This window comes from Cherax quadricarinatus, chromosome 66 (assembly GCF_038502225.1).
Source record: "Cherax quadricarinatus isolate ZL_2023a chromosome 66, ASM3850222v1, whole genome shotgun sequence".
Taxonomy (NCBI): domain Eukaryota; kingdom Metazoa; phylum Arthropoda; class Malacostraca; order Decapoda; family Parastacidae; genus Cherax; species Cherax quadricarinatus.
Genome location: NC_091357.1, coordinates 5,321,427 through 5,339,142, shown reverse-complemented (window position 1 = coordinate 5,339,142; position 17,716 = coordinate 5,321,427). Strand labels below are relative to the sequence as shown.

The 17,716-nt window shown below is 42.5% G+C and overlaps 1 long non-coding RNA gene across 1 annotated transcript in view; it reads right to left on the bottom strand.

Moving 5' to 3' along the window:
* Positions 1-17,716, bottom strand: part of LOC138854658 (uncharacterized) — a 922,066-nt gene that overhangs the window by 760,435 nt on the left and 143,915 nt on the right. The window contains exon 3 of the long non-coding RNA XR_011393846.1: positions 8,685-8,722. This is a non-coding gene — a long non-coding RNA (uncharacterized lncRNA). The remainder of the gene's footprint in view (positions 1-8,684; positions 8,723-17,716) is intronic.

Below are 17,716 nucleotides of genomic sequence, written 5' to 3'. Positions count from 1 at the left end.
TAAGAACATGGTTTTAGTTGGGGACAGTCAGGTCAAGTATATAGATAGGACCTTTTGTCTTAGAGATAAGCGGAGGTAGCGGGTGTGTTTTCCAGGGGCTGGGATGGAGGATATTAGCCATCTGGACTACATCATGAGAGGTAATAGGAGCAATCCTATTGTCTCACTGCTGGAGGGAACGATGTTGACAGACCTAGAAGTGATAACCTGATTAGCAGGTATACGAAAGGAATAGAGATAATTAGGATGAAGAGTGGGACACCTGTGATATGTGGCATTTTGCCGAGGAGAGGAGTTGGAAATGAATGGTTGTCCAGGGCAACTGGTGTCAATTGCTGGCTGGATAAACACTAAGAAAAATGCAGTGACATTCATAGACAATTGGGACCTCTTCTATGGCAGCAATGACATGTATAGCAGGGATGGGGTTCACTTATCTAGGTCCAGGGTGGGGGCACTAGCCAATGCAGTGGAGGGAACTGCTAGGTCTTTAAACTAGGTACTGTTAGTGGTATGGGTTTTTGTGGAAAAGCAATAAATTCTCAGTGTAGCGATTGTGAGAGTTTTAAGGAAACCAGTTATAGGTAGAATGAGGTAGAGTTATTGGTGAATATTAAAGGGCCAGTGACACTAAATGAAAAGGACAGTAATAGGAATAGTGGAAGAACAGAAATGAGCATGAAGGAAAAAGAGAAGGAAGGGTTTCTGAATTTATATTATATTAATAGTGGTAGTGCTAGAAATAAGATGGATGAGTTGAGATTAGTTTCAAGTGTGGATAACACTGACGTATTTGTAATAATTGAGAAGTGGTTTAATATGAAAAATAGGGACATGCCTGCTCAGTGTCACATTCAGGGTTTTAAATTGTTCCACGTAGATAGAAACATCGGAAATGGGGAAAGGGTGTCACTGTATGTCCGAGATCGCTTGAACTGCATAAAAATGGGTAGAGATTCTGAAATAACACATACTGAGTGTCTGGGTAGAATTTTCAGAGGGGCACGAAAAAATTGATTTTATGCGTGATTTACCGTCTCCCAAATATGGATAGGGAGAAAGGAAGACTACTGTGGGAGGACATTGTTAGGGCCACAAGGCACGATAACGTAGTAATTATAGGGGACTAACTTTAGTAATATTGATTGGAATTCCTTGACTGGGAATTTAGAGTAACGACTTATTAGAGATAGTTCAGGATTGTTTTTTATAGTAGTTTGCTACAAAAACTAAAAGGGGAAATAACCTGCTTGACTTGGTTTTGGCAAACAAGGAAACTCTTGTTAATAATTAAGAAATTACAGAGGAACTTGCCGCAAGCAACCACAAATCAATTACCTTCAGCACTGAATGGAAGTATGATAGTAGGGATAACTCAGTAACGGTCCCAGGTTTTCGCTTAGCAGATTACAATGGGCATAGAGAACACCTATCATCTGTGGACTGGGGTAACAAAGAGAGCTATCAGATGACAGTTTTCTAAACACTATACATGCTGCCCAAAGAACATTTATTCTGAATAAAGAAATTAGTTCTAATAGATAATTAGATAAATAATAGGCTCAAACATCTTTTAGGGCAGAAGAAAGTAATTTATAGGCACATCAAAAGAGGTGAGGGTCATCTTTTGAATCAATGTATTCATATTAAGACGGAGGTTTAAAAGGGGATAAGAAAAGCTAAACAGGACTATGAAATTAAAGTTGCTAGGGATTTGAAAACTAACCCAAAAGTTTTTTCCAGGTTTATAGAACATGAGTTAAAGAAAAGTCCCCTTAAAAATAACTCTGGGCATCCTACTGACAAGGAGAATGAAATGTGCTCGATTTTTAATAATTTTCTCTCGGTTGTCACACAGGAAGACACTAACAATATCCCAATAACTTTTATAGTGGGCCTGAAGAAGATAAATTATGTAATATCACAGTTATTAGCAATATGGTTATCAAACAAGTAGACCGATGAAAAGGAAATAAATCCCCGGGCCCTGATGCCTCAAAAGCTTTCCTCAGGAGTGCAAAATGGAACTATGTGAACCATTAACTAACATTTTCAATTTATCTCTTCAAACAGGTGTAGTTTCTGTTATGTGGAAGATGGCCAATGCAATTCCTATTTTTAAATCAAGGGACAAGTCGTTACCGTCAAATTACTGGCCAATAAGCCTGACCTGAATTGAAGACAAATTACTAGTCAATTATAGCTGATATTATAAGAAGTCGTCTTGATAAACAATCTGATTAATGATACTCAGCATGGATTCACGAGGGGCCGTTCCTGCCTAATTTATTTTCTTCGGTAAAGCTTTTGAGGCTGTTGATCACGATAAAGAATTCGATAATGTTTATTTGGATTTTAATAAGGCGTTTGATAGAGTACCACACCAGAGACTTGAGTGGCAACTCGATGGCACTGGGGGAAAAGTACTGTCATTGATCGAGTAATGGCTCAACAACATGAAACAGTGTGTGCATAAATGGAGGTAAAATCGGAGTGGGGATCTCTAACAAGTGGCGTTCCACAGGGATCAGTTTTAGGCCCATTCTTGTTTATATATCAATGACCTTGACGAGGGAATTACTAGTGATATGAGCAAATTCGCTGATGACACGTAGAAAAGTAGGATAATCGATTCAGACGTATATGTCACGGACCTTCAGGAGGATTTAGACAAACTCAATTCGTGGTCAGAAAAGTGGCAGATGCAGTTCAATGTAGATAAATGCAGTTCTGAAGCTTGGGAATGTTCATAACCCCTAGCACTTATCAGCTAAATAATGAAGAACTTAGCCGATCATATGCACTGAGGATGACCAAGATTTATTGAATTCGGTAATTACTTGTGATGAAACTAGGATATTTATGTATGATCCGGAAACCAAGCGATAATCAATTCAGTGGAAGTCAACATCATCTCCAAGACCAAAAAAAAAAAAAGCACGCTGGAGTCGCTCGAAGTTCAAGGCCATGTTGATTGTTTTCTTCGATATCCAGGGTATCTTGATGGCAGAGTGGGTTCCCAGCGGCCAGACGGTAAATCACCAGCGTTACACTGAGGTCTTGATGAAATTGCGTGAGAAGGAAACGACCAGCATTGTGGAAAAAGGGTGGATTTTGTACCAAGACAACGTGCCAGCCTACAATGCTTTGCCTATGAAGCAGTTTTTAGTTAATAATTACATTACTGTGCTTGAGCACAGTGATGTAATTATTAACTAAAAACTGCTACTTCTACCACTTCCCAAAGATCAAGTCGGTGCTCAAAGGAATCCATTTCTTGTCGGCAGATGATGTGAAAGCAAATACGATGGAGTCTTCAACAGCCTTTCAGAAAATTATCTGCGGAATTGCTCTGAACGTTGGCAGCATCGCATGCAGCTGTGTGTCAACTCAGAAGCGAACTATTTTGAAGGTGATCGTAGCTGATTTTCTTAATTTGTTATATAAAAGGAGTTACAGGCACAGTCTCTCTGTGTCGGACCTCGTTTACAGAGAACTTTCACTGCATGTATAAGTACAATAAAGCACCTAAATTACTGTGAACTGCTGAAGTTCCTTGACCTATACTCCATGGAACACAGGCAAGGAAGATACATCATAATATACACTCGGAAAATCCTAGAGGGGATAGTCCCAAATCTGCACACGGAAATTACTCCCTACGAGAGTAAAAGACTCGGCAGGCGGTGCAACATCCTCTTCCCTCAATGAAAAGCAGGGGTGCCAAGAGTATACTAAGAGAGAACACAGTAAGTGTCAGGGGCCCAAGACTAACTGCCTCCCAACATACATAAGGGGGATTACCAACAAACCCCTGGTTGTCTTTAAGAAGGCGCTGGACAGACACGTAAAGTCAGTACCTGACCAGCCGGGCTGTGGGTCTTATGTTGGATTACGTGAGGCCGGCAGTAAAAGCCAGGTTGATCAGGCCCTGATCTGCCTGGTCATGAACCGGGCGGCGGGGGCGTTGACCCCCGGAACACCCTCCTGGTATACTGCCTCCCTGACGTTCTCTCACACTGCCTCCCTCACTTCACTGGCTGTTACTGCCAACCATTTCATAATTCAATAAAAGTAAATAAATGTTAAACGCTAACTCTTTTTTCCACATCAAAAACAGAATACATTTATTCATACCAGGTTCTAGGGAATATATTATAGTGTTTCAGTAGAAGTAAAACAAATAGAAAATATTAAGTGATTTACGAATCGGTCACGAGACAGACAGACAGACAGACAGACAGACAGACAGACACACACACACACACACACGTATATATTTACATAAAGTACTAAGTGTGTGTTAAACAAGACTAACAAAATAGGAACCATTTTAGCAGGCAAAAGGAGACAAAGCTGAGGTAATTTGGTGGTTCACACAGGGTGGCAGCTTAGCTGAAATACGAGGCTGCAGCGCCACACTGAAAATGAACACAGCCTAACATAAAGCATTGTACATCCTGGGATTAGTGAGTCAGCTGGTGATACACAATACTGTAGGTAATATTGTCTTGTGGGAGAGAAGGAAGAAGTGAGAGGGGAGAAGAGGAGAAGAAAGAAAAGAAGGGAAGAGGAGGAAGGTAAAAAGAGGGAGGAAAGGAGACAGAGGCAAGGGGAGGATATAGTATATTCTGATGATATACCTGTGAGCTGTTTTAGTATTAATTTCATGGCAGCCCGCCCTGTGGACAGGCTTTTCCATTCTTGCCTGGTCAACCAGGCTGTTGAGGTTGGCGGCCCACTGGCCCACCATAGCCTAGTTGTTAGGTAAGACACATATGCAACAGTTAGGTATCTATTTCGAAACGTTTCGCCTAGAGTAGGCTTCTTCAGTCGAGTACAGAAAAGCTGGTAGAAGCAGAAGAAATGTGAAGACGATGCCATCAGTCCATCACCCTTGAAGACGTAGTTTTGAGGTGGTCAGTCCCTCAGCCTGGAGAAGGCTGAGGGACGAGGTGTCAGAGTGGGTACCTGTGACGAGTGGGGTTCCACAGGGGTCAGTCGTAGGACCAGTGCTATTTTGGTATATGTGAATGAAATGACGGAAGGGGTAGACTCAGTAGTGTCCCTGTTTGCAGATGATGTGAAGTTAATGAGGAGAATTAAATCGGACGAAGATCAGGTAGAACTACAAAGAGGTTTGGAGAGGCTGGAAGACTGGTTCAGCAAATGGTTACTTGAATTTAACTCCGCCAAGTGCAAAGTAATGAGGATCGGAAAAGGGGAAAGAAGACCGCAGACATAAATAGGCTAGGTGACCAAAGACTGCAAACCTCACTGAAGGAAAAGGATCTTGGGGACTGTGTATTTTGATGCAGAGTGCGCAGGTTCGAATCCTGCTGTGATATGTATATTAGTTCCTGGCCTCCACAGCCCAATCATACCTACTCCCTACTTTTGAAATTGGAGTATAGTATTTGTCTCCACCACCTCTTCGTTTACCGACCTCACCATTCTAAAAAACCATACCACGGGCGGGGCTTGAACCCGCGGCAGAGAATCGTAGAACTCCAGACCGATGCGTTAGCCACTAGGCCAGCTGGCTACAATAAGATTCATCCAACTAGGTATATTTATATACCATAGGAAGGTTAGCATAGGCACCACTGTGACCACAAATCTAAGTTTTTACAGACGAATTTTCCGCTGGCGGGAGATTATATCAACCAGTCCACCCTTCGGCCAAGCTTCCTTCTTTTTGTTCAACCAAAGTGTTGCTGTTAGAGTCCCGCTGGCCCCCATAGCCATTACAACCTGCTTGATCTGACATTTGGTGGAGGTAGTGGTTAGGTTAGGTTTCTTAACTGTGAGTACATTTATGTAAGTAGATATAGTTCCTCCAGCATGACTTTTTAGAGTGCAGACCAGAAAGATGCATCATAATTAACACATGGAAAATACTCGAGGGACTGATTCCAAATCTGCACACTGAAATAACCCCTTATAAGAACTGAAAGAAATACACACTCATACCCCACTTTACGTCATTTCGGCCTACGTCAAATTCGCCTTTACGCCACTTTTCTAGAGTAAAGTTCAGTTCTGCGAACACCATTACGTCCGACTTTACGTCATTCACCAACGTCACCTACGTTATAATTTTTCTGTGTTCATTATTCTTTAAAAAAATACGACTAAAATGTGTTTTTAGTGTTCTTTAAGGTTTAGCAATAATTATATTCTTTAGCGAGTTATTTATGCTAATTTTACAGTCATTTCAAGGCATTAAGATATTTTGTCCGGTTTACATAAAAAACGGGTTACGTCACGGCTTTTGGAACCAATTAATGACGCAGGGCGGAATATAACTAGTGGAAAATATTCCACTGAGAAGCCGAGGTGCATTAAATACACTAAGAGATATCTCGAAATCTCAATAACTCTACACTAAGAGATATATCAATAACTCTACACTAAGAGATATATCAATAACTCTACACTAAGAGACATCTCAATAACTCTACACTAAGAGATATCTCAATAACTCTACACTAAGAGATATATCAATAACTCTACACTAAGAGATATATCAATAACTCTACACTAAGAGATATATCAATAACTCTACACTAAGAGACATCTCAATAACTCTACACTAAGAGATATATCAATAACTCTACACTAAGAGACATCTCAATAACTCTACACTAAGAGACATCTCAATAACTCTACACTAAGAGACATCTCAATAACTCTACACTAAGAGACATCTCAATAACTCTACACTAAGAGATATATCAATAACTCTACACTAAGAGATATCTCAATAACTCTACACTAAGAGATATCTCAATAACTCTACACTAAGAGATATCTCAATAACTCTACACTAAGAGATATCTCAATAACTCTACACTAAGAGATATCTCAATAACTCTACACTAAGAGATATCTCAATAACTCTACACTAAGAGACATCTCAATAACTCTACACTAAGAGACATCTCAATAACTCTACACTAAGAAACATCTCAATAACCACGAAAGGTCATCATATTTTACCACCAAAAATTCTCATAAATACGAGAAAAGGCTGAGATAGGTTTAAAAAGCAGTGTGAAAGATAATGTATTTTTGCCCGTAGAGACTATTTCTGTGTAGAAAAACTGTTAACTTCATTTTTACATTAGTCAAAACGCCTCTCCGTTATTTGCGCCGTTAATTAACATTTCAAGAGCTGCACTGAATCAAAAAGGAAAATCAAAATTTTTAAAAACTTCTGCGTGAATTTTACTCAAATAGTTTTTCGATTTGATTCAAGTTTGAGGAGAACAATTAGAGAGGCTTCAAAGGGAACAGAAAACGGAGTCCGGGTAGAGCACAGAAAACAAGATGGAGGAGAGTTGGTTAGGACGTTCAAAGTACCAGTATCTGGGAAGACTTGCTTAGTGATTACCTATGAACACCACACAACTTGCTTAGTTATCATTATCATTGGGAGCGCTAAACCCGTATAGATTTTACAGAGCCTGTAGGTGGGGAGGGGGGAAGGCATTCAGGCTTAATTCAAGGAATTCGAGCTCAAATCCAATGCCCTAGATCAAGAGCCCCTCACCAGCACTACCTGCTCAAGAGAGACAAGACACAGCTCATTTAAAGTAAGATTTACTCCATTTAGACAACTGGTTCAGATAACCGACAGGATGATGAGTTTACTCCATGTAGACAACTGGTTCAGATAACCGACAGGATGATGAGTTTACTCCATGTAGACAACTGGTTCAGATAACCGACAGGATGATGAGTTTACTCCATGTAGACAACTGGTTCAGATAACCGACAGGATGATGAGTTTACTCCATGTAGACAACTGGTTCAGATAACCGACAGGATGATGAGTTTACTCCATGTAGACAACTGGTTCAGATAACCGACAGGATGATGAGTTTACTCCATGTAGACAACTGGTTCAGATAACCGACAGGATGATGAGTTTACTCCATGTAGACAACTGGTTCAGATAACCGACAGGATGATGAGTTTACTCCATGTAGACAACTGGTTCAGATAACCGACAGGATGATGAGTTTACTCCATGTAGACAACTGGTTCAGATAACCGACAAGATGATGAGCTAGACACTTGTGTAACACTTGGGTATCTTTATTGTGGAAACGTGTTTCGCCAACCCGTGACTTCCTCAGTCCAGTACAGAGAAGAACCTTTTGAAGATCAGGCATATAAGGTGCTCAGTCCCTCAACCAATGTGATCAGTCCATCAATCTCGAACTGATCACATCGATTCCAGGTGAGGAACTAATTACCACCAACTCCTGATCGTCAACCATTCTTCTCTGTACTGTATGATCCATAAGGGTTTAACGCTCACTCAGAAAAATCAATATGAAATGAGGTGAGGTAGGATGCCATTTTTTACTCTGTAAATTAAACCGAACAGAAAAAATTCCCCAAAGTATGCTACCACCCCGTGTCTGCGACCCAGAGGTGAACACGGGCAGCATGGGCGAGGAAACATGCCCAACGGTTCCACCTGTTCCGAAGATCGAACCATGGTCCCTCAGTATATGAGCTGAGGACGCTACTAACTCAGCCACTGTATACAGCTAATTAATAACTAAACAGGTTTCCCAATAACAGCAACATGTCAAGAAATTACAATAGCGTACTAAACAATGTGTCCCTGAGGACACAGCCAGCCAACATATCCAAAACTGTGTACTTACCAGTAATGTATCCTTGAGGACACAGCCAGCCAACACATCTGAAACAGAGTTCAATGCTCAGATTAGGAGGTATAAATGGAATGTTTATAATGAGAAATTGTCTGCTGGTCACCTGTGTTGTCTTGTTTTATGTCCTTTCCTACCTCTGGATTACCTCCATCTAATACATATGTTAGCTATTCTACTCTGTCTTTAAGCTTCTTCACTTTATACAAGTTCCTTCTCTTCAATGATTCATCCTTTCTTGCATGAATCATCTCAGTCAGATCTCTCTCTTTTCTTCGCTTCTTCCTTAAACTTACTAAACTTTCCATTCACTCTCTCTTGTTCGTTAATCACCCTTCTCTCCGCCTCCTCCAGACTTCAAGGACAGATTTCCCTTTGAGAGAACAGATTTCCCCCTTCACTGCCTTAACCCCACGATACGTGCCCCAGGTTCCTGTAACCTTCTCCACCTAATCTTCATCTCCAGCTGTGGAAGAGTTTCTCATACACCCGACTGTCCCTGCTAAAACACCTATGGAATGTCTGGATTGTAGTAATAAGCAGCGTACTTTTGTGTCGGGAGGGGGGGTGAATGGGTGTGACGGGTTTTATTTCTTAAAATATAAGCATCAAGAGCTCTTCCAGATTACAAGTTATCTGCCAGTACGGAAAGTGAACTCCCTGGTCAAGCAGTATGACTATAGCATTTTTTAAAATTAAAACTGGATACGTTAGCAGTGTACATTACGGTGACAATAAAAGCTACGTTTCTCTGTCATCTTCCATCACTCAGGATGGGTCACATACAGTAATGATATCCGTCAGCCTAAGCTGGCGGACTTCAGTAGTGTCAGTCAGAGGTGGCAGACTTCAGTAGTGTCAGACAGAGGTGGCAGACTTCAGTAGTGTCAGACAGAGGTGGCAGACTTCAGTAGCGTCAGACAGCTGGCAGACTTCACTACTGTCAGTCACAGCTGGCAGACTTCAGTAGTGTCAGAGAGGTGGCAGACTTCAGTAGTGTCAGACAGAGGTGGCAGACTTCAGTAGTGTCAGACAGAGGTGGCAGACTTCAGTAGTGTCAGACAGAGGTGGCAGACTTCAGTAGTGTCAGACAGAGGTGGCAGACTTCAGTAGTGTCAGACAGAGGTGGCAGACTTCAGTAGTGTCAGACAGAGGTGGCAGACTTCAGTAGTGTCAGACAGAGGTGGCAGACTTCAGTAGTGTCAGACAGAGGTGGCAGACTTCAGTAGCGTCAGACAGCTGGCAGACTTCACTACTGTCAGTCACAGCTGGCAGACTTCAGTAGTGTCAGACAGAGGTGGCAGACTTCAGTAGTGTCAGAGGTGGCAGACTTCAGTAGTGTCAGACAGAGGTGGCATAATGGTTGCTGAAAGGCTAGCCGGCTAATTGGTTTTTGAAAGGCTAACTGGCTGGTTGGTTGTTGAAAGGCTAGCTGGCTAGTTGGTTTCTGAAAGGCTAGCTGGCTGGTTGTTAAAACTCTAGCTGGCTGGCAGGTTGTTGAAAGGCTAGCCGGCTAGTTGGTTTCTGAAAGGCTAGCTGGCTGGTTGTTAAAACTCTAGCTGGCTGGCAGGTTGTTGAAAGGCTAGCCGGCTAGTTGGTTTTTGAAAGGCTAGCTGGCTAGTTGGTTTCTGAAAGGCTAGCTGGCTGGTTGTTAAAACTCTAGCTGGCTGGCAGGTTGTCGAAAGGCTAGCCGGCTAGTTGGTTTCTGAAAGGCTAGCTGGCTGGTTGTTAAAACTCTAGCTGGCTGGCAGGTTGTTGAAAGGCTAGCCGGCTGACTGCTGGCTGGCTCATTGAAAAGGATCCTCTTCACTGGCTTATTCAAAACGTCTGACTGGCTCGTTGAAACTGTCTGGTTGACTGGCTCGTTGAAACTGTCTGGTTGACTAGCTCGTTGAAAAGGTCTGGTTGCCTCTCTCACTGAAGAAGTCTGGCTGACTGGTTCGTTGAAGAACTGGCTCTCTAGTTCGGAGAAGAGGATCCTGTGTTTGGTTGGCTGAAAGTCTGGCTCGTTGAAGGACTGGCTGCCTGGCTCGCTAAAAAGGACTGGCTGCCCTGGCTAGCCACCATCAGTAAACGTCCAGCCAAACTCTGCGAGCATCAATATATTCACTCACTCAACTCTAATATTGACATCAAAGCTCTTCCATTTACTCTGCCAACCAGCAGGTCTTTTTAAAAACGTAAAAAAAGTCTTGACCAAGACTGACGAATGTATGTATATATGTATGTGTGTGTGTGTGTGTACTCACCTATTTGTACTCACCTATTTGAGGTTGCAGGGGTCGAGTCTTAGCTCCTGGCCCCGCCTCTTCACCGGTTGCTACTAGACCCTCTCTCTCCCCGCTCCATGAGCTTTATCAAACCTCTCTTAAAACTGTGTATGGTTCCTGCCTCCACTACGTCATTTTCTAGGCTATTCCACTGCCTTACAACTCTATGACTGAAGAAATACTTCCTAACATCTCTCTGACTCATTTGTGTCTTCAACTTCCAATTGTGGCCTCTTGTTGTGTCCCCTCCCTGGAACATCCTGTTTTTGTCCACCTTGTCTATTCCACGCAGTATTTTATATGTCGTTATCATGTCTCCCCTGACCCTCCTGTCCTCCAGTGTCGTCAGGCCGATTTCCCTTAATCTTTCTTCATAGGACATTCCCCTTAGCTCTGGAACTAACCTTGTCGCAAACCTTTGTACTTTCTCTAGTTTCTTGACGTGCTTTATCAAGTGCGGGTTCCAAACAGGTGCTGCATACTCCAGTATGGGCCTGACATACACGGTGTACAGTGTCTTGAACGATTCCTTACTAAGGTATCGGAATGCTGTTCTCAGGTTTGCCAGGCGCCCATATGCTGCAGCAGTTATCTGGTTGATGTGTGCTTCCGGAGACATGCTCGGTGTTATACTCACCCCAAGATCTTTCTCCTTGAGTGAGGTTTGCAGTCTTTGGCCACCTAGCCTATACTCTGTCTGTGGTCTTCTGTGCCCTTCCCCTATCTTCATGACTTTGCATTTGTGTGTGTGTGTGTGTGTGTGTGTGTGTGTGTGTGTGTGTGTGTGTGTGTGTGTGTGTGTGTGTGTGTGTGTGTGTGTGTGTGTGTGTGTGTAAACTGTGAGGATTTAGTTTCCAAAGTCGGTTATATTGCTGCACTTCAAGCTGCATACAGACGTTTCAGAAAATTATATAAATTTGCCCACCCACTTTACACATACACACACACACTTTTCTTCACAGAGTGGTAGATCAATGAAATAAATTATACGAGGATGCCTGGATATGTTGAAATGCTAATTAAAATAGTAAATTATATATTCACAAAGCTGTTATCATGTGTATTATATATATATATATATATATATATATATATATATATATATATATATATATATATATATATATATATATATATATATGTCGTGCCGAATAGGCAGAACTTGCCATCTTGGCTTAAATAGCAACGTTCATCTTGCCATATAGGACAAGTGAAAATTTGTGTATGCAATAATTTTGCCAAAATCATTCTGAATTTAACGAAAAATATATATTTCACTGTGTTTGTTTAGTATTAAATTATTGTCAACAAATCTAAAATATATTTAGTTGGGTTAGGCTAAAATAAATTGCGCTTGTTATAATAAGGTTAGGTAAGTTTTCTAAGTTCCTTTTGGTGCAAAATTATAAATTTTTACATCAACATTAACGAAAAAATATATCTTTAAACGTATAAGAGAAAATTTTAGAAAGGACTTAATTTTAAATGAGTTCTTGCTAATTGACCAGTTTTACATATTCGGCACGACATTATATATATATATATATATATATATATATATATATATATATATATATATATATATATATATATATATATATCAATAACGAACGAGTGGTATTGATCAATACCACTCGTTCGTGGTCACAATAATATAAAATACTGCTCGTTGTACTAGTACACCAAACAGGGACTAGAATGAAATTAGCCTAGAGTCATCCACACCATCGTGCGTCCTTGGGTAGGGAGTACCACATCCAGTTCCGCTGGATGCTCTACTCTTAAGGATTGTATGGTTCAGTGGATAAGGGCGTCATGTGTTTTCGCCCAGCATGAGGCAGGCCAAAGCAGCATGGGTTCGAGTCCTTGGCTAGTGCAGTGTTGTTATTGATTATATATATATATATATATATATATATATATATATATATATATATATATATATATATATATATATATATATATATATATATACATACATACATATGAAGTGCGTTTATTCTCTTCTCTGAGGATGAGGGTCCCCAGTCCAGATTCCTATGTTTATATGTGTGTCGTGCCGAATAGGCAAAATTGGTCAACTAGCAATAACTCATTTAAAATTAAGTCCTTTCTAAAATATTCTCTTATACGTTTAAAGACATAAGTATTTATTTTCATTGATGTTCATGTAAAAATTAATAATTTTGTATCAAAAGAACCATAGAAAACTTACCTTACCTTTTTATAACAAGCGCAATTTAATTTAGCCTAATCCAACTAAATATATTTTAGGTATGTTTACAATACAGTAATTTAATAATAAACACAATTAAATAATTTTTTTCGTTAGGTCCACAATGATTTTTGCGAAATTATTTTATACACAAATTTTAGCTTGCCTTATTCGGCAAGAAGAGTGTTGCTATTTAAGCAAAATTCGCAAGTTTTATCTATTCGGCACGACATATGAATGAAGAGACGATGGGAATAGAGAAACTATCGGTAAAAAAAAATAGAACCCCCTCCCCCCCAAAAAAAAAGATATCAAACCTGACATCGAAGGAGTCAGAGGAGATATGACCACGATGTACAAGATACTCCAGAGATACTGACACAGTGGACAATGCCGCTGTAATGACCAATTAACGACCGAATTGCCCAAGAATTTATTTCCAAAATCACACCCACTATTTCCTTCCTTCAGAGAAACTCCAAATCGTTATGAGAATTTGTTCAGTGCCAGGATGTTCAACTCTGTCGGAGCTCACTCTCGGAGCTCACGCTTCACCTGGAGCTCACTCTCGGAACTCACGCTTCACCTGGAGCTCACTCTCGGAGCTCACGCTTCACCTGGAGCTCACTCTCGGAACTCACGCTTCACCTGGAGCTCACTCTCGGAGCTCACGCTTCACCTGGAGCTCACGCTTCACCTGGAGCTCACTCTCGGAACTCACGCTTCACCTGGAGCTCACTCTCGGAACTCACGCTTCACCTGGAGCTCACTCTCGGAGCTCACGCTTCACCTGGAGCTCACTCTCGGAGCTCACGCTTCACCTGGAGCTCACTCTCAGAGCTCACGCTTCACCTGGAGCTCACTCTCAGAGCTCACGCTTCACCTGGAGCTCACTCTCGGAACTCACGCTTCACCTGGAGCTCACTCTCGGAGCTCACGCTTCACCTGGAGCTCACGCTTCACCTGGAGCTCACGCTTCACCTGGAGCTCACGCTTCACCGGGAGCTCACGCTTCACCTGGAGCTCACTCTCGGAACTCACGCTTCATCTGGAGCTCACTCTCGGAGCTCACGCTTCACCTGGAGCTCACTCTCGGAACTCACGCTTCACCTGGAGCTCACTCGGAACTCACGCTTCACCTGGAGCTCACTCGGAACTCACGCTTCACCTGGAGCTCACTCTCGGAACTCACGCTTCACCTGGAGCTCACTCTCGGAACTCACGCTTCACCTGGAGCTCACTCTTGGAACTCACGCTTCACCTGGAGCTCACTCGGAACTCACGCTTCACCTGGAGCTCACTCTCGGAACTCTCGCTTCACCTGGAGCTCACTCTCGGAACTCACGCTTCACCTGGAGCTCACTCTTGGAACTCACGCTTCACCTGGAGCTCACTCTCGGAACTCACGCTTCACCTGGAGCTCACTCTCGGAACTCACGCTTCACCTGGAGCTCACTCTCGGAACTCACGCTTCACCTGGAGCTCACTCTCGGAGCTCACGCTTCACCTGGAGCTCACTCTCGGAACTCACGCTTCACCTGGAGCTCACTCTCGGAACTCACGCTTCACCTGGAGCTCACTCTCGGAACTCACGCTTCACCTGGAGCTCACTCTCGGAACTCACGCTTCACCTGGAGCTCACTCTCGGAACTCACGCTTCATCTGGAGCTCACTCTCGCAACTCACGCTTCACCTAGAGCTCACTTTCGGAGCTCACGCTTCACCTGGAACTCACTCTCGGAACTCACGCTTCACCTGGAGCTCAGTCTCGGAACTCGGAACTCACGCTTCACCTGGAGCTCACTCTCGGAACTCACGCTTCACCTGGAGCTCACTCTCGGAACTCACGCTTCACCTGGAGCTCACTCTCGGAACTCACGCTTCACCTGGAGCTCACTCTCGGAACTCACGCTTCACCTGGAGCTCACTCTCGGAACTCACGCTTCACCTGGAGCTCACTCTCGGAACTCACGCTTCACCTGGAGCTCACTCTCGGAACTCACGCTTCACCTGGAGCTCACTCTCGGAACTCACGCTTCACCTGGAGCTCACTCTCGGAACTCACGCTTCACCTGGAGCTCACTCTCGGAACTCACGCTTCACCTGGAGCTCACTCTCGGAACTCACGCTTCACCTGGAGCTCACTCTCGGAACTCACGCTTCACCTGGAGCTCACTCTCGGAACTCACGCTTCACCTGGAGCTCACTCTCGGAACTCACGCTTCACCTGGAGCTCACTCTCGGAACTCACGCTTCACCTGGAGCTCACTCTCGAAACCCAAGCTTCACCTGAAGCTCTCTCTCGGAACTCAAGCTTCACCTGAAGTCGTCAGAAATTGTCCCATGAGGTTCAAAGTTGTTCCACAAAGTTACGTCGTTCAGATTTGTTTTATGGCCGAATATACAGTGTGTTACTACAGTAACTGTGTTGCTACTGTAACTGTGTTACTACCGTAACTATTTGTCACCGCCGTAACTACGTATGTGTTACCATGGCAACAGCACAACTGATAGCATATATTCAATGATACATTCCTACACGAATAGTATATACATCGAGAGCTGTGTATAAACACTGAAAGGAATACATTTTAGGGTATAAACACTGGGAGTTCAATTGTATATACATCGTATATACTATGTACAAACATCGAGAGGTATCTCGGGTATATACATCTCAGGTTAAATGCAGAAAGATAATTATCTCCCGACAAATATATTAAGGTGTGTAGCTCAGGGTATATACATTAAGAAGTATACTGTATATGTCTTAGGGTATATACATCGAGAGGTGTATTAGGGTATATACACCGAGAGGTGTATATCTCTCGGTGTATATGCGCTAAATTTATTTAATTGATGTTTTAGGTATTTAAAGTATTCTTCACTGGTGGTGAACAGGTGACATGCAACCTGAATGACCCTCGTGTAGTAGACAGGCTTCAAACCCAATAAACTAACCCAAAAGACGCCACTTTCACTGCACATAGAGTTACACGATTATCAACACTAATTATCATTACATTAATAAGAATTGTAAAAATGCTTTATCAGTAAAGATAAGAATTATCTATACCGACATATTTTATCAACATTATCAACCAAGCATCAACATTTCCTCAGTATTTTTCCCCCAGAGCTACAGCAGACTCTCCCCTTCCCATTGTGTGTTTCCTCACAGTCATTACTCTTATCACAGTCATTATCACAGTCATTACCACCACCACCACTACCTCCTCCACTGCTCTTATCACTGCCTTAAAAGACAACAATGAAGACCATATCTACACTGTTGGTTATTAATGTCCCAAGTGGAGCGACGGTTACTATACCCAGAGTAACTGTAGGAGCGACAGTTACTATACCCAGAGTAACTGTAGGAGCGACAGTTACTATACCCAGAGTAACTGTAGGAGCGACAGTTACTATACCCAGAGTAACTGTAGTTACTATACCCAGAGTAACTGTAGGAGCGACAGTTACTATACCCAGAGTAACTGTAGGAGCGACAGTTACTATACCCAGAGTAATTGTAGGAGCGACAGTTACTATACCCGGAGTAACTGTAGGAGCGACAGTTACTATACCCAGAGTAATTGTAGGAGCGACAGTTACTATACCCAGAGTAACTGTATGAGCGACAGTTACTATACCCAGAGTAACTGTAGGAGCGACAGTTACTATACCCAGAGTAATTGTAGGAGCGACAGTTACTATACCCAGAGTAACTGTAGGAGCGACAGTTATTGTACCCAGAATAACTGTAGGAGCGACAGTTACTGTAGGAGACACAGTTACTATACTCAAAAGAGGAACTGCGTACAGTGTTGACAGCAATGGAGGTGGTGGCAGTGTTGACGGCGGCGGTGGCAGCGGCAGCGGTGGTGGTGATGGTACAGACAGGTTGTGGGATCCAATAAGGTGTATCATCCACTTTTCCTCGGCCTACGAAGATCAAACTTGACATGGAACTCAGATTTCATCAGGCAGCAAGAGGATAGAGGCAGGCCAAGCCGGCCACCCAACCATGTACTGTATCTGTTCTTCAAGGCTAATAGCAGGTAGCGGGGATAAGCAAGCACATGTGTGTAGACAAGAGGTTAGTACTACAAAACAGGTGTGCTAGTCAGTAACAGGTTTTAATAAGACTACCAAAACAACAGCAACTAGATTGATTTCAGTCGTTGCGAGATTCAAGACACAACTCTAGTCTCTGTACGTCAGTGATCTGAGAGTGGTATCCCCAGTATTACCTGTGATCTTCAGTGCTTCAAGAAGGATGTAAGGAGAGATCTTCCTAGCATCTGTGATCTTCAGTGCTTCAAGAGGTATCTGTCGTGTTATCGTTTGACAATTTCTGTCCAAAGAATGACATTAATGTTCTGTCCAATGAATGAATAGTGATGAGTGATAATTTTGTGTCTGCTGTGATTTATAATAAACAAAAGAAGGGGGTGTTCGGATGGGCAGAAGTATAAAAAAAATGTAAATTTGTGCTAAAGATCGGAAGCAAATGAGAAAATATACCATGAATTGCCTTA